General features: G+C 37.8%; 1 protein-coding gene across 5 annotated transcripts in view; it reads right to left on the bottom strand.

Annotated features, from left to right (window-relative positions):
• Positions 1-16,090, bottom strand: part of LOC124798600 (F-box/WD repeat-containing protein 9-like) — a 109,941-nt gene that overhangs the window by 27,964 nt on the left and 65,887 nt on the right. The window lies entirely within an intron of this gene.

Below are 16,090 nucleotides of genomic sequence, written 5' to 3'. Positions count from 1 at the left end.
TGATCACCATCAGCAACATGAATAATAGAGGGAATTCCAACTGCAGTGGCAGAAACTGCTGTTACAACTACTGCCAAACCTACAACAGTTCGCTGCTGCAACTTCATTGCCTCCCCCTCCATCTTTTGCTTGCTTCTGTGGTCAAATGAGAGTTGGGAGGTCTATTTACATCGTCTTCAGTGTGAGGCAAGCCAAAAGACTGACACGGAATATCAAAGTGCACTCACTCTTACTGTGTTCTAGTAGTAAACTGTTCAAAGCAGTGCTTAACCTACACCCACTCTCGGTCCCCACTAGCTTGAGCTTTTCAAACGTTTGTAGTTTTCTGACTGACTGTTAGTCACCAAACTCATGTAGTTGCAACTAGGATCCAATTTAACCATTGTGTTAAGTAATGTAAGCAATCCTATGCAGTGTGCGGTGCTTACTTGCAAGGCTTAGCAAGCAAGTATGATTTTTCCTGTGACCAGAGTGCTGCACCATATGCAGAGTCATTAATCTGTGATGTTATTATATTCCTCAATCCTAATAGAAAACTTAGTGCAAAGGCTTTAGAGCCATTTGATTCAACCATGAGTGATATGCTGAAAATTGCCAAAGCTCATGAAGTAATGACATCAGCACAAGCTACCTTTCAAGATGCTTCTGATGTTGACTTTCTTAGTAGTAGTAGTAGTAGTAGTAGTAGTAGTAGTCGCAGTCTGTTCTATGATCAATTGATTGCATTCAATGAAAATCATCATCCAAATTACCAAGCACCCATTCGTCCAATAGTCTGGTGACATGGGGTTCAGAAGTTAGTGGATCAGTTTGTGATCCCTGCCTTCATGGTCAGCAGACTTGCAAAAACATAAGTGCTTTGTTCACTTTCAGTGTGTCCCAAAGCAGGCGGAGGCTGATACAGCAGTTTCCTCTCCATCGTTGTTAAAGGAGCTCAGAAAAGTTTGTGCCATCACATCATGTTCAGATTGCGGCTCATGGCTTCAACACCCTTTCTGCGGCATCACCTCCTTTACGTGCCACAAACTGGGGCATCTAGAAAATGTCTGCCTTGGCAGGTGTGTGACAGTATTACCAGCCACCAATGTGCTGCATGCTATCTTGCTGGGGTCCATAGCAGCAGCAGATGGGATGCAGAAGCTCACGTGGCAACTACACATTAATTTCCAGATGGACACAGGCTCGCCCATGTCGCTGATTAACAAGGACGTGTACTGGTGCTTCAGCATCCCACATCTGTGATACTCTCAGTGCTGAGTGGTGGTGTACAATGGTCAGTCAATGCTGTTTGTGGTCAGATCATATTCCAAGCTAAGTCGAAGAATGTATCTTGGCAACTAACACTTTTAGTGGGCAACTTTTGGATGACTACTAACATTTTTGGCTTAGACACTTTTGCACATTTTGGTTCCAAAATCACAGCCAAGTGAATTTAGTTTCAACTGCGACACCATCCACAGAACCTGATACCTTATATGTGTAATATAAACAACTGTTTGAACCTACATTAGATTGTGCAACAGGTTTCCAAGCCAAATCGGTAATGGCAAGTTTTGTAGAGTTCATCCAGGGCCTTTTGTAAAGCTTAGCCAGTGCCTTTTGCCATGTATAATCAAGTTAAAGCTGAACTATATAGGTGTGAAGTATGGGAATTATAGCCCCACTATTGTCTAGCTTGTGGGCTATACCCATAGTCTTAGTTAAGAAACCAGGAAAATCACTCTGAATTTGTGGTGATCTTAAGTCTGCCATTAATGCTCGAGGAAATGCCAATCTGTACACAATTCTTAGCCCACCAGAACTGTTGGCAAAACTGGCTGTGGACTATAAATTTTCAAAGACAGGTCTCACTGACAAGTAAATTCAATTGCCCGAAGATGACCAGATGAAACAGTTTTTAGTGATTAATACACAAGTTGGCACGTCTCATTATAACAGGTTGCCATTTGAGGTCACAAGTGCTCCCACAATATTTCACAGATATATTAAGCATCTCATCCAAGGTATCCCAAACTATGTTATTATTTAGATGAGTTGCTCATTACCAGAGCCACGTGAGAGCAGCTCTAAGCCTATGGTCTGCATTGTCTTCTTATCAAATGTAGTATCATCGAGCCAAATGTAAGGTAATTTTTTTTTTATTTTAGTTGTTTATTTGTTTGTTGCTGTCCATATAGGAATCAGTTTTCAGACATTTTCATAGATTTTAGTTCATATGTACAAAGCTTTAGTTAACATACATAACTGCACACAGTGATATCAATACTGAAGGTCAGAAATTATGATTTTTTGTTGTTGTAAAAACAAATTTATGCCATACACACTATTATACAGAGAGACTTTACAACTTGAAATAAATGCATACATTAACATAGTGTGTGAAGATCAGAAATCATTATTTTAGTGTTGCAAAAACAAACTTCATTTTAGCGTTGCAAAAACAAACTTCATTTTAGTGTTGCAAAAACAAACTTACACTATAGATGCTGTTTTACAAAAGGATATTACAACTTGAAATCTTCCACTGAATAACAGCTTTTCTTTATTAATGAATGCATAAGTTTATTCTTTAAAGTGTTTCAATTAGCTGTCTTGACATTAGGTGGAAATCTGTTATAAAAGATGGTTCCTATTGTATGTAGACTATGGTCTGCAGCCTTTTTTTCATTTGCAATTCTGTGAAAGTTCTCCCTTCCCTGTGTATTGTCCTTATGTACATTATTGTTTGTTACATTATATTCTGGATTTTGTTTCACCAACATAATTCCTGCAGGATGTAGATGGAGTAGATTGTTAGTATTTATATTTTCTGAAGATTTTCCTACAAGGCTTTCTCATGTTTACCTTAGCTACCACTCTTACAGCCTTTTTTTGTGGTCTGAAGACCTGTCTGAACAGACAGCTGGTGCCCCACCACATATCTCAGTACCATACTTAAGATGTGGATGTAGACCTCCAAAGTGTGGCTTCAGTTGCCTGAGACAGAAGTCACGTGTGTGTGAGTTGCATTTGCGTGAGTGTGTCTGTGTGTGTTTGTTGTTTTATTTTGACGAAGGCCTTACTAGCCGAACGCTATATTTGTGACAGTCTTTTTGTTGTGCTTATCTGCAATTCAGCATCTCTGCTATATGGTGAGTGGCAGCTTTCCATTGCACAATACTGTTGCATTCCATCCTGGATTTTCCTTTGTTTCATTCTCACTCCAAAGTACATTTGTCTCAAGCTATCATGGCCCAGGAAGTCTGAGACTCTTTTCAGTAGATACACATTTGTACTGATTTTCTTACAAATATGGTCTATATGTTCTTTCCATGACAAGTGCTCATCAAAAATTATACCCAAAAAATTGTGTTTGTTTTCTGTAGCTAAGGGCCAATGGATGTGTAAATAGAGCTCCATTTCTGTTGTGATTATAGCTAAGCATAAATTGCATTGTCACTGTCTTCTCTTTATTTACGAGTAGCTTATTTGCAGTAAGAAAACTTTACAGAAAATTATAATTGATTTCACTACTGTTTGTAGTAGTTTGCATATCATGGCCCCAACTGACAAAAGATGTATCATCAGCACAGCTTACAGTGTTGCAGTTTTGAAGTTCAATTAAATTGTTAATGTACGCAAGAAACAGAAAAGGCACCAATATATTTCCTTAGGGCAGACCACATTGATGTATCTCATGTGTTGGTTTGGTTGTTGCCAACTGTTCATTCCTTTTATAGGTTAACTTGACACACTGTTTCCCATCTTTCAAATAGGAGGTAAATAGTTGTAAGGCTAACCCTCTCATCCCGTACACTTCTACTGTATGCAATAGAATTGTATGATTCACAGTATCAAAAGCTTTACTCATATCCAGGAAGGTGCCTGTTATCTTCCCTCCTTCATCTAGCTAGTTTAATATTTGACATATAAAAATTGCTACTGCTGGTACAGTAGCTCTTCCCTTTCTAAACCACACTGTAGATTATTAAATAGATTATGTTTGATGAAACATGCCTCAAATTGATTTAATAATACCTTCTCCAATAATTTCTCAAACACTGAAGTTAATGATATTGGCCTATAGTTTTTCATGTCTGTTTTTATTCCCTTCTTATACACTATAGGATTTCAGTGATTTTTAAAAGATGATGGAATTCTCCAAGGCAGAGGGAGATATTTATTAGATGTGTCAGAGGCTTCACTAATTCTCCTCTGCATTCCTTTAGCAGCTATGTTAACCCAGCCACAAGACATTTTAGCTTGAATTCTTGAAATGACTGCTTGTAGGTCCCTCTCAGTAATGCCATGGATGTAAAGGATGGCTAGTTTTTGTAACATTTAAATTGGGTGCCCAGTTGTGTGTTTCATATGTGCCAGTTATATTAAACATCTGTATGACTTCTCACACATTTCTTTTGGGTCATTTGTTACATTGTCATTTCCTTTTAATACTGTGCTGGTGTGTTCACGAGATTGCTATTTCCAACGTTCTTCAGACATTATTTTCTAGGCTGTTTTACTAACACAGGTTGAGTTGCTTATTTGATAGGCACATTTCTGAGCTTTAAGGTTATCTCTAAAACAGTCTTTCACGTTATCTCTCAGTTCAATGATTTATGGAGGAAAATTTGCAGCTTTTTGATTAATAGCTTCGTTTACTTGTTTTACTAAAGGACATGTTTCATTTAAACTTTTATTGACTAGTTTACAGAAATTTTCCCATTTATCATTCACATCCATGCAGTGTAAAGTGGTTCCCATTTTTCATTGCCTAATGCCCTCTTAAGTTTATTATAATTAAATTTTCTTTTAAGCATAAATTTATCACTTTTAGTTATATCTACATTCCTTACATGTGGCATGCTTTAAGTAAAGAAGAGCTCACACTCACGCAGTACATGTGGATGACACAGTCACTAACTTACCAGCCCAGTTGTTGTTGTTGTGCTTTTCAGTCCAGAGACTGGTTTGATGCAGCTCTCCATGCTACTCTATCCTGTGCAAGCTTCTTCATCTTGAAGTACCTACTGCAACCTACATCCTTCTGGATCTGCTTAGTGTATTCATCTCTTGGTCTCCCTCTACGACTTTTACCATGCACGCTGCCCTCCAACACTAAAATGGTGTTCCCTTGATGTTTCACAATATGTCCTACCAAACAATCGCTTCTTCTAGTCAAGTTGTGCCACAAATTCCTCTTCTCCACAATTCATTTCAGTAACTCCCCTTTAGTTACATGATCTATCCATCTAATCTTAGCATTCTTCTGTAGCACCACATTTTGAAAGCCTCAATTCTCTTCTTGTCTAAACTATTTATCATCCATGTTTCACTTCCATACATGGTTACACTCCATACAAACACTTTCAGAATAGACTTCCTGACACTTAAATGGCCAGTTTATTTTTTATATCCTCTCTACTTCGACCATCATCAGTTATTTTGCTCCCAAAGTAGCAAAACTCATTTACTACTTTAAGTGTCTCATTTCCTAATCTAATTCTCTCAGCATCACCTGATTTAATTTGGCTATATTCCGCTATCCTCGTTTTGCTTTTGTTGATGTTCATCTTATATCCTCCTTTCAAGACACTGTCCATTCCGTTCAACTGCTTTTCTAGGTCCTTTGCTGTCTCTGATATAATTGCAATGTCATCGGCAAACCCAAAGTTTTTAATTCTTCTCCATGGATTTTAATTCCTACTCCAAATTTTTCTTTTGTTTCCTTTACTGCTTGTTCAATATACAAATGAATAATGTTGGAACCAGCCCTTAAGAACCTCAAATTTTATTATTTCTTTTGAGTAATGACTTTACAGTACCTTTGTAATGCCTCGTTTTCTCCTCGAACTCTTACATTTCCTGCACCATGAAGCAGAATTTTTGTCCTTTAATTGCTTTCCATGCAGTTTACCACATTATGGAATATCAAGTCATTATCAACATCAACTCAGTTGACAATCTCTTTTATTATTTGAAAATGTTCTACAAGAGTTCCCCCTTTCCTAGAGTTTGCAGATCTCTGCAGCATTTGTCTTCAAGTTGGGTTCTTCTTGCAAAGCTTTCTTCAGTGCCTTTGTTACATCTGAACTTTTCTACAGTTTAGTAAAATTTCCAAGCCGATATAGCAGTGCCATGCTTGTCAGTTCTGTATTCAGATTTTCATTTGTTACATTCATGTATGTTACAGTATACCAGTAAAGACTTAATGCTTTGTGTTCTGTGTAAATGAACATGTGTATTAATATATTGGCTGTTACACAAACCAAAAGACATATTATTTGGTGACAAGAATTCAAGAAATCGTAAGGACGATCCAGAATGGCAATAGCAGAACTCATTGAGGTTATCAAAATGCAGATATGCCAAAAATGGCCGTTTACCAAACAACAGAAAGTGTCAAAATAATAACGCGAGTTGTTATAACTGCCAATGAAATGCAGCACTAAATCATGGGATCAAAAGTAAATGTACCAACATTTCCCATATTTTACAAAAATAAAGGAATGGTGGGACATGTTCATGTGCCGCCTACATCAACTTTTCAGACAAATGGGCATCAGTACGAAAAAATTTCCCGAGCTACTTAAGCAACTACTGGTGAACTTTGAAGCAAACACACATGTTCTGGTCACCACTTACAAATTCCTCAACAGAAAAAAGATGCCTGGGCATACATATTCAGAATGGATTGCTGATTTATGTGATGCTGCAAGGCATCACAATTTCATAAGCTAACACAATGGCCAAGAGATTGCTTACACTGACAGACTGATCAGAGATGTCTTTAAAATGCATATCCCTCATGATACCGTGCAGAACTCAGCCCTGCACCACAGCAGTCCTTCACTGGACTTGCTTACCCCTTTGGGTACCAATAATATAAAAAAAACTAATTTTGAAAATTTTCACAAAATGACATTTATCATCATAGTAAGCAACAAATACCATAAGAAACTGACAAATAGTAAACAATCAATTAATTTAAGAAGATGGTTTTATTTTGGAACCACTGGGACACACGGTTTTCAACCACTCATCATTTCATTAAATATATCTGAAACCCCACCATGAACAATGGACCTTGCCCTTGGTGGGGAGGCTTACATGCCTCAGCAATACAGATAGCTGTACCGTAGGTCCGATCACAACGGAGAGCTATATGTGGAGAGGCCAACCAAACGTGTGGTTCCTGAAGAGGGGCAGCAGCCTTTACAGTAGTTGCAGGGGCAACAGTCTGTATGATTCACTGATATGGCCTCGCAACAGGGACCAAAACGGCCTTGCTGTGCTGGTACTGCGAGCGGCTGAAAGAAAGCAAAAACTACAGCCAAATTTTTTCCCGAGGGCATCCAACTTTACTTTAAGGTTAAATGATGATGGTCTCCTCTTGGGTAAAAATTCCAGAGGTAAAATAGTCCCCATTCAGATCTCTGGGCGGGGACTACTCAGGAGGACATCGTTATCAGGAGAAAGAAAACAGCATGGAATGTCAGATTCTTTAATCGGGCTGTTGGTTAGAAAATTTAAAAAGGGAAATGGATAGATTAAAGTTAGATATAGTGGGAATTGGTGAAGTTCAGTGGTAGGAGGAACAAGACTTTTGGTTAGGGGAATACAGAGTTATAAATACAAAATCGAATAGGGGTAATGCAGGAGCAGGTTTAATAATGAATAAAAAAATAGGAGCACAGGTAAGCTACTATGAACAGCATAGTGAAAACATTATTGTAGCCAAGATAGACTTGAAGCCCACACGTACCACAGTAGTACAAGTTTATATGCCAATTAGCTCCGCAGATGACGAAGACATTGAAGAAATGTATGGCAAGATAAAAGAAAGCATTCAGATAGCGAGGGGAGGCGAAAATTTAATAGTCATGGGGGACTGGAATTCAATAGTAGGAAAAGGAAGAGAAGGAAAAGTAGTAGATGAATATGGAATGGGGGTAAGGAATGAAAGAACAAGCCACCTGGTGGAATTTTGCACAGAGCATAACTTAATCATAGCTAACACTTGGTTTAAGAATCATGAAAGAAGGTTGTATACGTGGAAGAGGCCTGGAGACACTGGAAGGTTTCAGATAGATTATATAATGGTAGGAACCAGGTTTTAAATGTTAAGACATTTCCAGCAGCAGATGTAGACTCTGGCCACAATTTATTGGTTATGAACTGTAGACTAAAGCCAAAGAAACTGCAAAAAGGTGGAAACTTAAGGAGATGGGACCTGGATAAACTAAGAGAACCAGAGGTTTCAGAGAGAACGTTAGGGACCGATGGACAAGAACGGGGAAAAGAAATACAGTGGAAGAAGAATGGGTGGCTTTGTGAGATGAAATAGTGAAGGTAACCGAGGACCAAGTACGTAAAAAAACGAGGGCTAGTAGAAATTCTTGGGTAACAGGAGAGATATTGAATTTAATTAATGAAAGGACAATACACAAAAATGCAGATGACTGAAGAAAATCAACATGACTGAAGAAAATCAACATGACAGAAGTGCAACCCTTCCACAAATTGCTGCATATTTCAGTGCTGGGCCATCAACAAGTGCTAGCATGCGAATCATTCAACGAAACATCATCGATATGGGCTTTTGGAGTCAAAGGCCGACTCGTGTACCCTTCATGGTTGCACGACACAAAGCTTTACATATCACCTGGGATCATCATCACCGATATTAGACTGTTGATGACTGGAAACATGTTGCCTCATCGAATGTGTCTCGTTTCAAATTGTATCGAGCAGATGGATGTGTGCAGGTATGGAGACAATCTCCTGACTCCATGGACCCTGCATGTGAGCAGGGTACTGTTCAAGCTGGTGGAGGCTCTGTAATTGCGTGGGACGTGTGCAGATGGAGTGATATGGGACCCCTGATACATCTAAATATGGCTCTGACAGGTGACACGTACGTAAGCAACCTGTCAGATCAACTGCATCCATTCATGACCATTGTGCATGCTGATGGACTTGGGCAATTCCAGAAGGACAATGTGACACCCCACATGTCCGGAATTGCTACAGAGTGGCTCCAGGAACACCCTTCTGAGTTTAAACACCTCTACTGGCCACCAAACTTCCCAGACATGGACATTACTGAGCATATCTGCGATGCCTTGAGATGTGCAGTTCAGAAGAAATTTCCACCCCCTCGTATTCTTATGGCTTTATGGACAGCCCTACAGGATTCATGGTGTCAATTCCCTCCAGCAATACTTCAGACATTAGTCAAGTCTCTGCCACATCGTGTTGTGGCACTTCTGTTTGCTTACGGAGTCCCTACACGATATTAGGCAAGTGTACCAGTTTCTTTGGCTCTTCGTGTAACATGTTGCTGCATATGACACATAGCTAACATATCAAATTTTTCTTTAGACTTGGGTGGAGGTCTCTGTCTGTTAACAGTCTCAACAAAACTGATCTGACGTAGCACATTCATTTGCGATCACACCATGCCACTGATAAAACCAGAGTGTAATATCCACAACATCCCTCATATTTCATAAACTGTTTAAGATATCGAAATAAGATTTTGGCAGACGATAATACGTAAACAGGAGAGTATTTTGCCATTTGGTTATTATGCAGAACTTCATTATCTACTGCGTTGTTTCACTAACTACAGACTTTTTCGACGAAAGAATGTAACATTTAGGGGCCATCGATAGCTGACGAAACGAGACGTGCCATGGGTTTTGGCACAATGTAAATGAAGACACTACACATTTATTTTGTACCAAGGCTGTGCCTTTTTGTAAGCTACTCACCTTACTTTTCCTCAGTTCCTCACTTAGTTAACTTAATAAAGCACTGTTTCAGGATTCTCTCGCAACTGTGTCTACACAATATGTTAGTGAGGTGACACTATGCAGACTCCGCTGTATTTTGGCAAAAGAAGCAAATTTTAATATGGCAACAAAAAAAAGTGTAAATTTTACTCAAAATTCACCAATTTCTTTTTAGATACTAACCAAAGCAGAGGTGACAGATCATTTTGAATAGTCACCAAGCGAGTGTGGTTGTCAGCGTAGGCTTCAGTTTGGAATGACACTTCCCCTCCAGTGCTTGCCATTTCCCCTACAGTGTCTGCCGACAGCCCCCACCCCTACTGCTCTCCCCACACTTGCCCTATCAACTGCACATCTACCGGCTACGGTATTCTGCGTGGACTCGACCAGTTATAACTTTTTCTTTAAAGAATCCATTGCCCTTGTACAAAACAGACTTAGATGTCTGATTATTTTACAAATGGGTTACTGTTTTAAATACCTGACATTAAATTTGGATTTTGTCATTAAGTATATAAATGAGAAAAAAATTTAGAACAGGTTTGGAATTATGCTTAAAGTTCGTAAGAAGTCACTAAACACTCTCATTATGAAACACTGCACGAATAGAGTCTAGGTAATCAGCACTGCATCTTAAGCAAAGGCAATTTTCTTGTGAACCTCAATGTTTATGACGTCATATCTCTTGAACTATATTTCATACAATGACATAATTTTGCAGTTACATACAGTGTTATATGGAGGTACTATCTGCAAAGTGTGTTGCAAATAGAGTTAGTTAAAGAAGTAATAAATTAAAATTTCATGCCTGATGAAGTTTTACTGTGAGCCATTTCAAGTAGTAGCTAGTTTTTCACGTATCTAAATGTCTGTTACACTGTATCTCATGAACTACGTATCATACAATGATACAATTTTGCAGGGACATTCTGTGGTATATGTAGATGCTGTCTGCAAACTTTGTGGTGAATAAAGTTGGTAGTAATGAAATAATAAATTAAAATGCCATGTCTGATGCTGATGTTTTACTGCACAGTCATAAAAAATGTAGCAAGTGATAAACTTTTTATCTTTCATTTTTTATTTTTTTTTATTTGGTCAATAATCACATGAAATATTCAAAATCAAATTTCTGTTACTTCTGGATGCTATCAGATAGGCAACCTGCAACTGGCTCTGGGATAGTCCCTTGTAATACAGGTCTGATTCTGAGGCCTGAGGAGGTCTTTGAAAAAATCTGAAGTGGCAAATGTTTTACAAAAACAGAGTTATCAGATGCATATCTTCTATTGAAACTGGATGATGAGTCCGCTCGGACTATTTGAATACCAGATTAGCATTTGGCATAAGAAGTGTTCCTGCAATAAACCAACAATTTGTGGAACAAATGACATATCTTGATGTACCAAATACTTGCATAATGTAACTGTCATAGGTAAAAATGAATGAGTACATGAAGATTTTGGATATGCTTTTCACACAACTAGAAGAAAATGGTTTCTGTTCTAATAGGAAAAAATGTGAATTCTTCTAGAACCAAGTGGAATAGCTGAGCTACATCACTGATGCAGGTTGACTCCAACCATCCAAAATGTATGTGGAAGCAATAAAAACTCTACCTTGTCAAAAGAATATTTCATTGGGAAAGTAAATTCATCAAAGAATATATTGAAAGCACAAGACCACTGCATCATTTTTGAAAGAGAAACACACAGTTCAAATGGACCAATCAAGAAAAAGCTGCATTTTTGAAGCCCTACAAGGAAATGAAACTTCCGCACTTTCACTTAAGTCAAATTGTGGTATTAGCTACTGATGCATCATCATATGGAAGCAGAGCAGAATTGGCTCATAAGTATTCAGATGAATCAGAAAAATCCACTATTGTTGGTACCAATGCTTCAAATGAACATCAGAGCAGATAAGGCCAGAGTGAAAAAGAAGCACTATCCATAAGAAATTTTGGAAGATCGTTTGAATTGATCACAAGTCACAAGACTCTGGTTTCAATATTCCATCCAGGCAAACAGCTGCCAGTAAAAACAGTTCAGAGACACATGGGCAATCACACTCATGTGATATAACTGTGAAATCTGAAACAGACCCACAGAAAAACATGACAATACTGATGGCTTTATCAAGGCCGCCTGCTGGTCCATATGAAAAATTCAACTTGTCTCAAGAATTATGCTTGCAGAAATAGATCAATTCATTTGCAATTGAACACAGACAATTTTGTGAAGTCATGAGCACTAAACATGATTCTAAATTATGTGAAAAATGGGTGGACAATCTATTAACCAAATGAAAAAAAACTTTGCAGCCTCATTTTTAAAAAAACTATTGCCATTCGCACCAGCCATGGCTTGTTAATTCTTCTGACAAATTTTACAATAATTATTATACCCAAGACAGAAAAGTTTTAAGACACTTCATTATGGACACTGGGGCATTGCAAAAATGAAACCAATGGCTAGAAGATATTGCTGGAGGCCAAAGATGAACAAAGAAATTGGTTCAAGTGTGAACTTTGTCAAATGGCAAAACTACATTCCAAAATGGATTTTAAAGACTGCCCCCAAGCAACAGAACTATGGGAAAGGATGTACACTGATTTCACTTGGCTATTCTGGAAAGCACCATGGTTTGTAACTGTGGACGCATACTCGCAGTTCCCATATATGTTTGACATTATGTCAACAACTACAGATGACCCAATAAAGGCAATCCAAAAAGTCTTTCCATAGAAGGATAGTTTCTAACAATGGGACACAATTTGTATAAATGGAATTCAGAGATTTCTGTGGCAATAATGACGCATGAGCTCCATTTAAGCACACTTCAAATGATGAAGCAGAAAGCTTAGTCACAAATTTCAAAAAAACCACGGAGGCAGCTTACTGAAGAGGAGGAAACAAGGAAGATGTTCTGTAGAAAATGCTGACTTTTATCACACAACTCCAAATCCAATAACTGGAAAATCACCTGCTGAACCACTTCACAACCATCAGCCAAGGATCACATTGTAACTTATCCTTCCATCAAAAGAGGAGGCAAGGCTAAAGAAGAGTTTGAAGTTCCACATTGGTTACCCATGAAACTGCCTCACGGAACTGTCAAAAGGCATCAAAATTAACTCTGAAAACACAGAATATTGAAGAATAGTGGACAACACAGAACTGAAAATGAATGGAACTTAATTCAACTGCTACCTGATCCAGTAGTAGAACAGGATGAAACTATATCCCTGGATAATACTTCATGCATTGAACTGGAAATTACAGAGACTGAGGCGAGACCGACAAAACTTAAGAGATCAAAAATCATTCATCAAAATGTGGTATTTTACAGCCCATTCTGCCATTAACTGGGGATGAAATGTTACACCTGAACTTTTCAACATTTTAACAGAATTTATAAGCATTCATGTAAGTGCAATGATTGTCTGTTTTGTATTCAGTTTTTTATTTGCTGTGTCCACATATGTTACAATATTATTATAAAGACTTGCTGCTTTGTTTTCCATGTTAATAAACATGTTTATTAATATACCAGCAGCTTCAAGAATTACAACTAACATAGCTCCTAACCAAAAGTCATATTTAGAATCCCATGATGTAAGACCATTCTTACCTTGAATAAATGTGTTAAACAAAGCCTTAAGCAATATTTGTTTTGTAAAAACCAGCATTTGCCACTGATTCCACCCAATTAAAAATGCAGCTTCCTCAATGTCCAAGATCCACTTGTTGTCTAGGTATCTAACCCTAAAGCAATATTTGTTTTGTAAAAACCAGCATTTGCCACTGATTCCACCCAATTAAAAATGCAGCTTCCTCAAAGTCAAAGATCCACTTGTTGTCTAGGTATCTGTCATTTGCTACTAAATTACTTAGGAGCACCCTCAACATCACAACACAAAAGAGAAAATTTACATTGATCATGTGGAAATGGTGAGAAGGTATTTTTTCACCTTTTTATCTGGTAAACTCAGTTTTTTGTTGTCATCCTTTTGGAATTCATCTTTTGCATCACCATTATCTCCACACTGTACATCATCATCAGTTTTCAATGCTATTTTTTCTGTGTTGGATGAATAACAACAAATTTCAGTAGTCATTTCATTATTTGTCCCATTATCTATACACAATATATTGCAGGTTGTTCCCAACTACACTACTGAAAATTACTTTTCAATAAAAGATTTCTTAGCTTCTTGTTCAACAGCATTTGATTGAAAAGTGGAACTAGGGTATTCTGTAAGGCATTTCCAATTTTTTCTATCAGTTGAAACTGTTTCAAAAATTAACGCGTGTAAAAATTTAATGGCTATAACCAGTGCAGAGATTCTATTTTAATCTACTTCTTTTATTTTACTTAACATTGCCATTTCTAGATATTTTATCAACTTCCTTAAACTGGCAATACAGCTAACTTTTCACAGTGTTCCAAAATCGATGTCATAGCTTCTCAAAATTAATGGGTAAGTAAACCTGTCCGTGGCAGATCCAATTTGGCATTCTAGACTAAAAACTTATTTTGTCTGATAGTTTTTTTCTTTTTTCAATTATTTCTCATGACATCATTCCACTAGCACTAATCATTATTAACCATATATTTAAAATCCACACAGTCACATACTACTACATCGCAGCAGGCAAACTGGCTCTCAAGAAAACTCATAGTAAACCTCACAGACATACAGGCAAAAACAGCACCACGTCATTCAGTTGATAACAGGAGAGTACTCAAAATTTGTAGGAAAAATGGTTCAAATTCCACACAAACTTGTTATTATTATCACAGATACAAACTCTAATGAGTAACAGAACAAAAGAACAGGCTAAGCATCTCATATGTTCTGCATGAATGTAGTTTCTTCCTGAAAAAATAAAAACTGTTCTGCTTCTCTGTTGTGTCACTTGTCTTGTCAGCAAGGAAACCTGTAAATCCTTCATTCGAATCCCACACAAGTAACATATAATGGGTGATTCAAAAAGAAAAAACAGATTTCAACTGTTAATTACAGACAAAATGCGAAAGATAGAAACACATTGCGCATATAACTGGATAGAGGAAGATTCAGTTTTGACACAACTCCACTGTTGTTTGTTTGTAACAACATAGCAACTACACTGTAAGAAAAATCATTTTACAAGTTGGAATTTGCGCGCGAAGTCAATCCACTGTTCAAGTGCAAAGTGCACCCTGCCATTGATTCTGCAGGAAGCCAGCTGCCCCTGCAAAAGCAGATGTATGACTGGCATACAAATTCTTGGAAGCTGGTTGCTTATGAAAAGGGAAGAGCACTGGTCAGTTATTCACATCTGCTGAAAATGTTGAGTGTATCTGAGATGCGTTCATACAGAGCCCATGGAAGTCCACAAGATGGGCAGGCCAAGAACTTCAACTTCATGTTCTGAAGCAACTTCTGCAAATGAAGCTTTAAAAGTTGCAGTTACTGCAGCAACTGCATCCTGGCAACCATAACAGAAGGTATGAAATTGGCATTTCAATTCTTCAGCATATGTCAGAGGATACTTTTTTCAAATGACTCATCTTTTCAAAAAAATTGACTTTTCGTCTGTCAGGTACAGTAACCGCCATAATGTAAGAATCTGGGGGTCACAAAATCCAGGCATCGTCTTTGAACATGAAAGAGACTCACCGAAACTGAAAGTGTTTTGTGCCATTTGTGTTCACAAACTTTATGGACCTTTCTTTTTTGGGGAGAAAACTGTGACAGGAATTTAATATCTGGACATGCTGCAAAATTGATTGTTTCTTCAATTTAACAATGATTCCAAAGATTTCATTTTAATGCACAACAGCACCCTGCCTCATTTCTCCTTGAAGTGCTGCGTTATCTTAACAACACTACCCTACAGTGCTAGACTGGATGAGGTGGACAACAAGATCTTGTTCATTGCTTTTGGCCTCCCAGGTCACCAGGCCTCACACCTTGCTATTTTTTTCTATGGGGATACATAAAAGACAGTGTCTTTACCCCACCTATGGCAGCTACTCTTCAAGAGCTGAGAAACTGAACTGTTGGAGCTGTCAGTTCAATAAGCAGCGGCCTGTTGATTTGTGGAATGAAATGGACTACCATTCTGATGTTTCTTGAGGAACACATCATGTTCATATTGAGTATACGGTATAGAGTCTATACGAACATAAAACTTTGAACTCCCCTCTACCCATGGACATGCATGATTCGTTTCAATTAGTTCGTCTGTAAATAACAATTGAAATCTGTTCTTTCTTTTTGAATCACCCTGTGCACTAAATTTAAAAGATTTGTAGTTTATAGA

Source organism: Schistocerca piceifrons, chromosome 5 (genome assembly GCF_021461385.2).
Source record: "Schistocerca piceifrons isolate TAMUIC-IGC-003096 chromosome 5, iqSchPice1.1, whole genome shotgun sequence".
In the NCBI taxonomy this organism is placed as follows: domain Eukaryota; kingdom Metazoa; phylum Arthropoda; class Insecta; order Orthoptera; family Acrididae; genus Schistocerca; species Schistocerca piceifrons.
This window is presented reverse-complemented; position numbering and strand designations above follow the sequence as displayed.